This window comes from Osmerus eperlanus, chromosome 10, assembly GCF_963692335.1.
Source record: "Osmerus eperlanus chromosome 10, fOsmEpe2.1, whole genome shotgun sequence".
In the NCBI taxonomy this organism is placed as follows: domain Eukaryota; kingdom Metazoa; phylum Chordata; class Actinopteri; order Osmeriformes; family Osmeridae; genus Osmerus; species Osmerus eperlanus.
Window position 1 is genome coordinate 15,948,884 of NC_085027.1, and position 6,584 is coordinate 15,955,467.

Genomic DNA, 6,584 nt, shown 5'->3' on the forward strand with positions numbered 1-6,584 from the left:
TGGCAGTAGATACAGGAAGGGGATGTACAATGGTACGGCATGTCTTTATCCTAGCCAGCATGCTCTAGTCTACAGAACAGTAACAAGCTGGAAGCCATTTGGAGCGAGAGAGCAGCTGACTCCCAGCAGCCCTCACTCTCTCACCACAGAGAACACGACCAGAGATTAAACTTCATTACAGCGGGAGACATGCTATGCTAATGAGTGGAATGTGGTCAGCCTTGTATGTGTTGGAAATAATCACCAGCTTCTCCTCTACTGTGTAAGTGAATATGATGGAGGAATCCTAGCTTGTCTGTGTGTGCCCGGACATATGTATGTCTGTCTGCGTGTGTGTGTGTGTGTGTACCTGTGTGCGTGTGCGTGAGTGTGTGTTCCTTGCGGAGGAGGCCTCAGGCTGAAGGAAACCTCTGTGTTCTCTCCCGTCCCACCAATCAGCCAGGGACTGCGAACTGCTGCAGTTCATTAAAAAACACGGGACTAATTAGGCATCTGCCACCACCAGCCCCCTTCCAGTTCACACGACCCACCCTGTCCTCCACTACAAGCCCAGCTGGAACAGCCTCAGACAGTGTGGTTTGGGCCAGTGTCTGGGTCTCTGGGTCTCTGGGTCTGGAGCCAGGCAGAGAGAGGGACATCCCGAACCACACCCCCCCAGAGGAGAGGGGTCGGCCCTGGGTCACCGAGGCAGAGCTGGCTGGCCTTATGGCTGACAGATGTAGTCTGGTCGTGCGGTCCTGTGCTCTGGAGAACGTTTCCCTGCACTCTGCTCCAGATCCCCAATGATCCTCTCCATGTGGACTCTTCTCACAGGCATGGAGACATATCGACCTGCAGACTCACTGTGCATTTATTCCTTTATGGACAAGCTAGCATGAAACACATTTGACCACAGTTTACCTCAGCCCAGATACATAGATCCAGCTGTTGGGTCTGTTTGAGTGAGCCAGTCCCTCAGGGAGACCCCCAGCCCCTGAGCAGGGCTGTAGAGGCAGCAGGCCGCTGGGGCAGGAGAGCAGCTTACTGGTCCCCTGTGATCTCCACACAGCAGCATAGCAGCAGGAGCCCGGCTCCCCCCGACAGGGAGCCGGGAGGGGGGGGGGGGGGGGGGGACAGGAGGGGAGCCAGGGGCTGGAGAGGTAGACAGGCGAGGGGAACCACAGGAGCCACCAGAGGGAGAGAGGCAGGCAGGGGGAAGCCCTGTTCCAGACTCCCCGATGGCTGTACAAGCGGGACACACTCCCCTCTGTAGATGGCTGCTCTGCTGCCTGTGGGCTCCCCTTCTCTTTGCTCATGCTGGCGAGGTGGAGGAGAGAGAGAGAGAGAGAGAGAGAGAGAGACGGGAGAGAGAGAGAGAGAGAGAGAGAGACGGGAGAGAGAGAGAGAGAGAGAGAGAGAGAGAGAGAGAGAGAGAGAGAGAGAGAGAGAGAGAGAGAGAGAGAGAGAGAGACGGGAGAGAGAGAGAGAGACGGGAGAGAGAGAGAGAGAGAGAGAGAGAGAGAGAGAGAGAGACGGGAGAGAGAGAGAGAGAAATCGACGAGGGGATAGCGAGGAGACCCTGGGCTGTGTGTGTGAGAGTGTGTGTGTGTGTCGTCGGTCCGGGCGAGGAGGACGGTGCCAGTCTGGAGGCGGCGCCGGGCCACGTGGCTGGAGAGGCGGGTACGGAGGCGGGCACAACGGTGGGAGAGCGTTCCCCCCCCGCCGAAGGAGCGGGGGGAGGGGTGGAAATGATACGACAGTGGATCGTTAAGAGAGTGGCACTGCCTGCGGCTTGCTAATTTATGCAAATTAAGGTGTCAGCTCATGGGAAGGAAGGGGGGTAGGGAGGGGAGTTTGGCTGGCCGCCAGCATCAAGCCATGAAAAGGTTAAACCCGCGGCGCTCCGCCTTGCCGAACGCGGAAAGTTTTGCTGCGTGAGCCGGGGAGCGCCGTGACGCGGTGGAAACAATGATGCGGGGAAACAAGACGGAGCCCTGTCTGCACCGATCTCCTGCCCGGTACGACTGGCAAACACATCCCTCCAATCAGGGGCAGGATGGTTCCCCCCTGCCCAAATGGCATGGACCCCCAGAGCCCCCTGGCCACCCCCCCTCCCCTCCCCAGTGCTCTGCAGCTACCCAGGATGATTTTATAAACATTTTGCCAGCGGATCAATACCCGTATTGATCAACCATTGTGAGAGTGATCCGTCTAAAACCCAGAGCAGCCTAGAGCTCAGAGATGGGAGGAGCGAGGGAGAGAGAGAGAGAGAGAGAGAGAGAGAGGCTACGGAGAGGATGAAGAAAGAGAAGGAGGGAGAGAAAGAGAGAGGGAGAGAGAGTCTGCAGCCACGGAGAGAGGAGAAGAGGTAGAGAGAAGAGAGAAGGGGGATCTCCGAGAGGGAGGCAGACGGAGAGCTGAAGGTAAGGGAGGCACATTTCGGACGGAGCGAGCAAGGGGGGCCGCTGGGATCGGGGGGAGGAATGCGTTGTAATTACTTTCTCGTTAAGGGGAGGCAGGGGCGACTAACGAGTCCTGTTCTAAGTATGCGGGGTAAGTGACTGATAGGGAGATAGACAGTGTGAGGCTGGGAGTGTATGCGCGTGGGAAAGAAAGAGATTCCTACACATGAGGGAACTGATGCCTGCACTCGTCCGGCCTTGTGTGTGAATGGACTTTTGTGTGTACGTGTGCGTGTGTGACTTTGCATGCGCTCGTGTATGTGATTGTGTGAGGTTGCAAAAGGATATGTGCGGGGGGGTATGTGGGGGCAGGTGAGTGATGTCGGGCATGCATGCAGAAACCAATTATGCAGCTTTATTTATCGCTGATTGCTTTTTCATTTTAATTGACAATTTATTTTCTACCCAGGAAACAAAATACTGTCTGAGAGGCACAGGAGCTTCAAATATCTGCTTCGTATCCCCGGCAACCATTTGGGATAGAGAAGGCCCAGGATTTACTCCAGTCATCCGCTGAACTCAACCAAGTTCAAGTACATAGACGACGCCTAAGCGAACCCAAGGCCTAAACATAAGGAGGTGTCCATATGGAGGGAGTGGAAGGCTGGTTTCTGGATACGCTTGATATGGAGAACTACAGTCAACTGACACTCTGACAGACACGAAGAGACAAAATGGCTGCTCAACGGATGTCAGTAGGTACAAGCTGCAGGACTTTTGGAGCTCTGGTGTTGGAGTGGTCAGGTCTCATTGTGCTGGATACAGAAAGCTGTGGAATACTAGACCTTCTCACCTCTGTTGTGGAGGGAAGGTTGTTTTGCTTGGATTTCTTTTTTTTTTTTTTTTTTTTTTTTTTTGGGGGATGTAGTCTAAATTGCCAATGGTGGATTTTAACCCAAAGATGAAAAGCTGGATTTTTCACCCATTGTTTGCTGGTTTTACTGGCAACAACAATGGATGTGCAATACAATACTACCAGGTGAACCATGCTGGAGAACCAGTCACATGACACTGGAGAATCTGTCCTGGAGCTCAAGGGAAATTGGGTTTTTATTGATTGTTTTTAAATTGTTTTTTTTTCTCATGAATAGGAGTGGATTCATGGCAGCCTATTCTCCATACTATGGATGCATGGGTAGAAACCAATGGTGTTGTATTAAGGTCTGCTCCAGCCTGTTAAGGATGCAGAATATATTCACTTGGCAGCTGGTCTTGGACTAGATGATAAACAGTGACAATACAAGACTGTAACAACCAGTACCTGGAACCTGACACGCGTGATCCAAGTCCACAATTACTCAAACAGTTACTAAAGTTGAACAGTGCCACATACTGTCGACTGAAAAAAGAAAATACATAAAGGTAGAACAACATGGGAAAATCACTTGGTCCAAGGTTAGAACAACTCAAGGACTAGCATTCACAACTGTGTCTTGCTGTGTTTGCTTTGGCACAACAATTGCTTGTTGTAAAACAGCTTTTAAACAGTCAAACAACTTTTAGCCCCGTAGTAAAATTAATAAAGAAACGACCCATAAGAGCTCTGCTATACTGCTCTCCTTCCTTTATCTCGTAGAAATGCAGGGGGGTACAATGCAGTACCAAGGATCTGTTGGTACAAAAGTGTTTGGGCTATTGCATTCTCCAAGTGGCCATGATGAAAAATGCTGAGCGGTTGAGTGGAGAGAAGAAACAAGACATGAAAAAGTGGAGACGGTTCATCTTTTGAAAACAATGTTTTAGTTTGGCTGAGGGAGTAGGAAATATCACTGGAGGTGTCTGTATGTCTGTATGATCGAATGAAAATAATGGCAGCGACTAAACGTGCTCTACGTGAATCCTCTTTTCAAAGAGCTACAGCGCGATGCATATTCATAATGTCTGTCTCAAGTGGCCTTATGACAGAGGCTTTTGTGTGTTTCTGGTGAGTGCTTTACCTAAATCTCTGAATATTCAACGTTGCTTCATCCTAAACCCTGGCTGAGGTTCATGGTTGACTCCCACCCACACACACAGGGCCCTCCTCTGAGAGATAACATTGCACAGTGATCTTCATTAAAGACATCAAATCGGAATTAGTATTCAATTAACAGGTCAGTCAGCCCTGGCTAATCAGCCAATTAGGGTGTTTTTTTGGAACAAAAGGCAACAAACATGAGAGCTCCCTGGGGAGAAGAGGGAGGGAGCAGGCAGGAGAGGAGTGACAGAGTAACACAACAGTATGTGACAGGGGAGCTCCATGAAGGCTGGGCCTGGAGAGATCTGTGGGGCTGGAAACAGATGGAGGGTACAGGAGGGGCCTCGTGTCTGTGTGGGGCTCTGCAAGAGCATGTGTGTGGCACTGTTACAGTTTTTCTCGATTGCTAACACACAAAAATGGTATGTGTAAGCCATCCCCACAAAACCATTTTGCCAAATCCCAGCAGAAAGACCATGTACCCCAGTCTTTAAACACAATTTACCCTTTTTGACAAATTTCTCAGGTTCATTCACACTTCTTTGCAAAAGTCTAAACACACCTCTTACTTTAAGACACAATTATCACCATTATGCCATTCAGAAAACACTGCCATTTGATAAGTAAACCCAAAACAGCGCAATTCAAACACCCTTAACAACCAATTATCCATGTGTAAGCACTAACAAGCAAATATACTCAACAAGCAATCAGGGGTTTGGAATGAATACAAAGGTAAGCTCATCTGTACTTTGAAATCATGGATGCAAATATCAGAAGAAAATGAATAATTGTCCAAATGAGAGGAGGTGGACAAGGGAGAGGAAGAGGCAGAGGAAGAGGAAGAAGAACAACAATCTCAAATGAGATCCATACCACACTATGACAGAAATCCCTATGACAGAACAACCTTCTCCAAGCCATGGAAGAAGTTTGTGGGGACATTGCTCTTGAGTCTTGTCATGGATGGCTCAGGCATTCAGGGGCATTTTCCCTGCTGTTTGGCTAGAGAAAACATTGCCTGTGATGTTGAGGAAAATCTCTGGCCTGACCCTGGTCAGAGATAGGATGCTGACCCACAATGAACAGTACTGTACTCAAGCTCTGTTACCCAGGTAAAAATTATTTGTTTATTTCCTTGTTTTCTTAGCCTTTGTTCCCCAAATTACAATTTAATGCAATACATTTGTGTTGTTGACTAACAGTACTACTATTTGTATACTGTGACCACTACAGTAACAATAGCTCAAAATGCAATTGCTGTATAATGTAAATAGAAAATAAACAGCCTGTAAGAAGGACAATTGCAGTAATTGTGAGTTTTATGACATCATGTCAAACTCATGATGTGGAACATATCTAAAATTCAGGGACACGTTATAGTCAATGGTTCTTGAAAAGCTTTTTATAATAGTGTTTTCAATTCCTCCCAGCAGTGTCTAAAAGGTATTCAGAAGGTTGAATTTATTTGAGGGCTTTGTGTGTATTTTGAATGCAAAGTTAGGTTTATACGACAGATAATATGGTTTTGACTACTGTGTTTGATTTGGGGTCAAAAGCCAATGGTTTGGCCAAAACAGTGTAAGTATGAAGATGTGTGTTTAGAGTTTGGAGAAAACACAGTACACATTCAAGAAATGTGTCTTAGCAATTGAGAAAAACTGTAAGAATGAAATGAAGTGAATCAGTGAAACGAGGGGGATGGGTGTCTTGGTGAGAGGGTTGATATTAGGGCTTCTGGATTTGTGTGAGTGAGTGAGTGAGAGAGGGAGTGAGGGAGGGAGAGAGAGAGAGAGAGAGAGAGAGAGAGAGAGAGAGAGAGAGAGAGAGAGAGAGAGAGAGAGAGAGAGACAGAGAGAGAGAGAGAGGGAGACAGAGAGAGAGACAGAGAGAGAGGGAGACAGAGAGAGAGGGAGAGAGAGAGAGAGAGAGAGAGAGAGAGAGAGAGAGAGAGAGAGAGAGAGAGAGAGAGAGAGAGAGAGAGAGAGAGAGAGAGAGAGAGAGAGAAAGAAAGAAAGAAAGAAAGAAAAAGAGATAGAGAAAGATAAAGATAAAGATAAAGAGAAGGGATCTAACTGGATGTCTCGGAGTATTCTGTTAGAATGGTTAATTAAAATGTATCCCGTTTGACAACGATTGATTCTCAGAATTTCCACCATACTGGATCATGTTTATTACCCCCTAAA

At 48.2% G+C, this 6,584-nt stretch overlaps 1 long non-coding RNA gene across 1 annotated transcript; it reads left to right on the top strand.

The window, feature by feature from the left end:
• Positions 1-2,314: 2,314 nt before the first annotated feature.
• On the top strand, positions 2,315-6,156 carry LOC134028008 (uncharacterized). Its single transcript, XR_009931487.1, has 3 exons — positions 2,315-2,402; positions 2,851-4,790; positions 6,067-6,156. It is a non-coding gene; the product is annotated as an uncharacterized LOC134028008 (long non-coding RNA).
• The last annotated feature ends 428 nt before the right edge of the window (positions 6,157-6,584 follow it).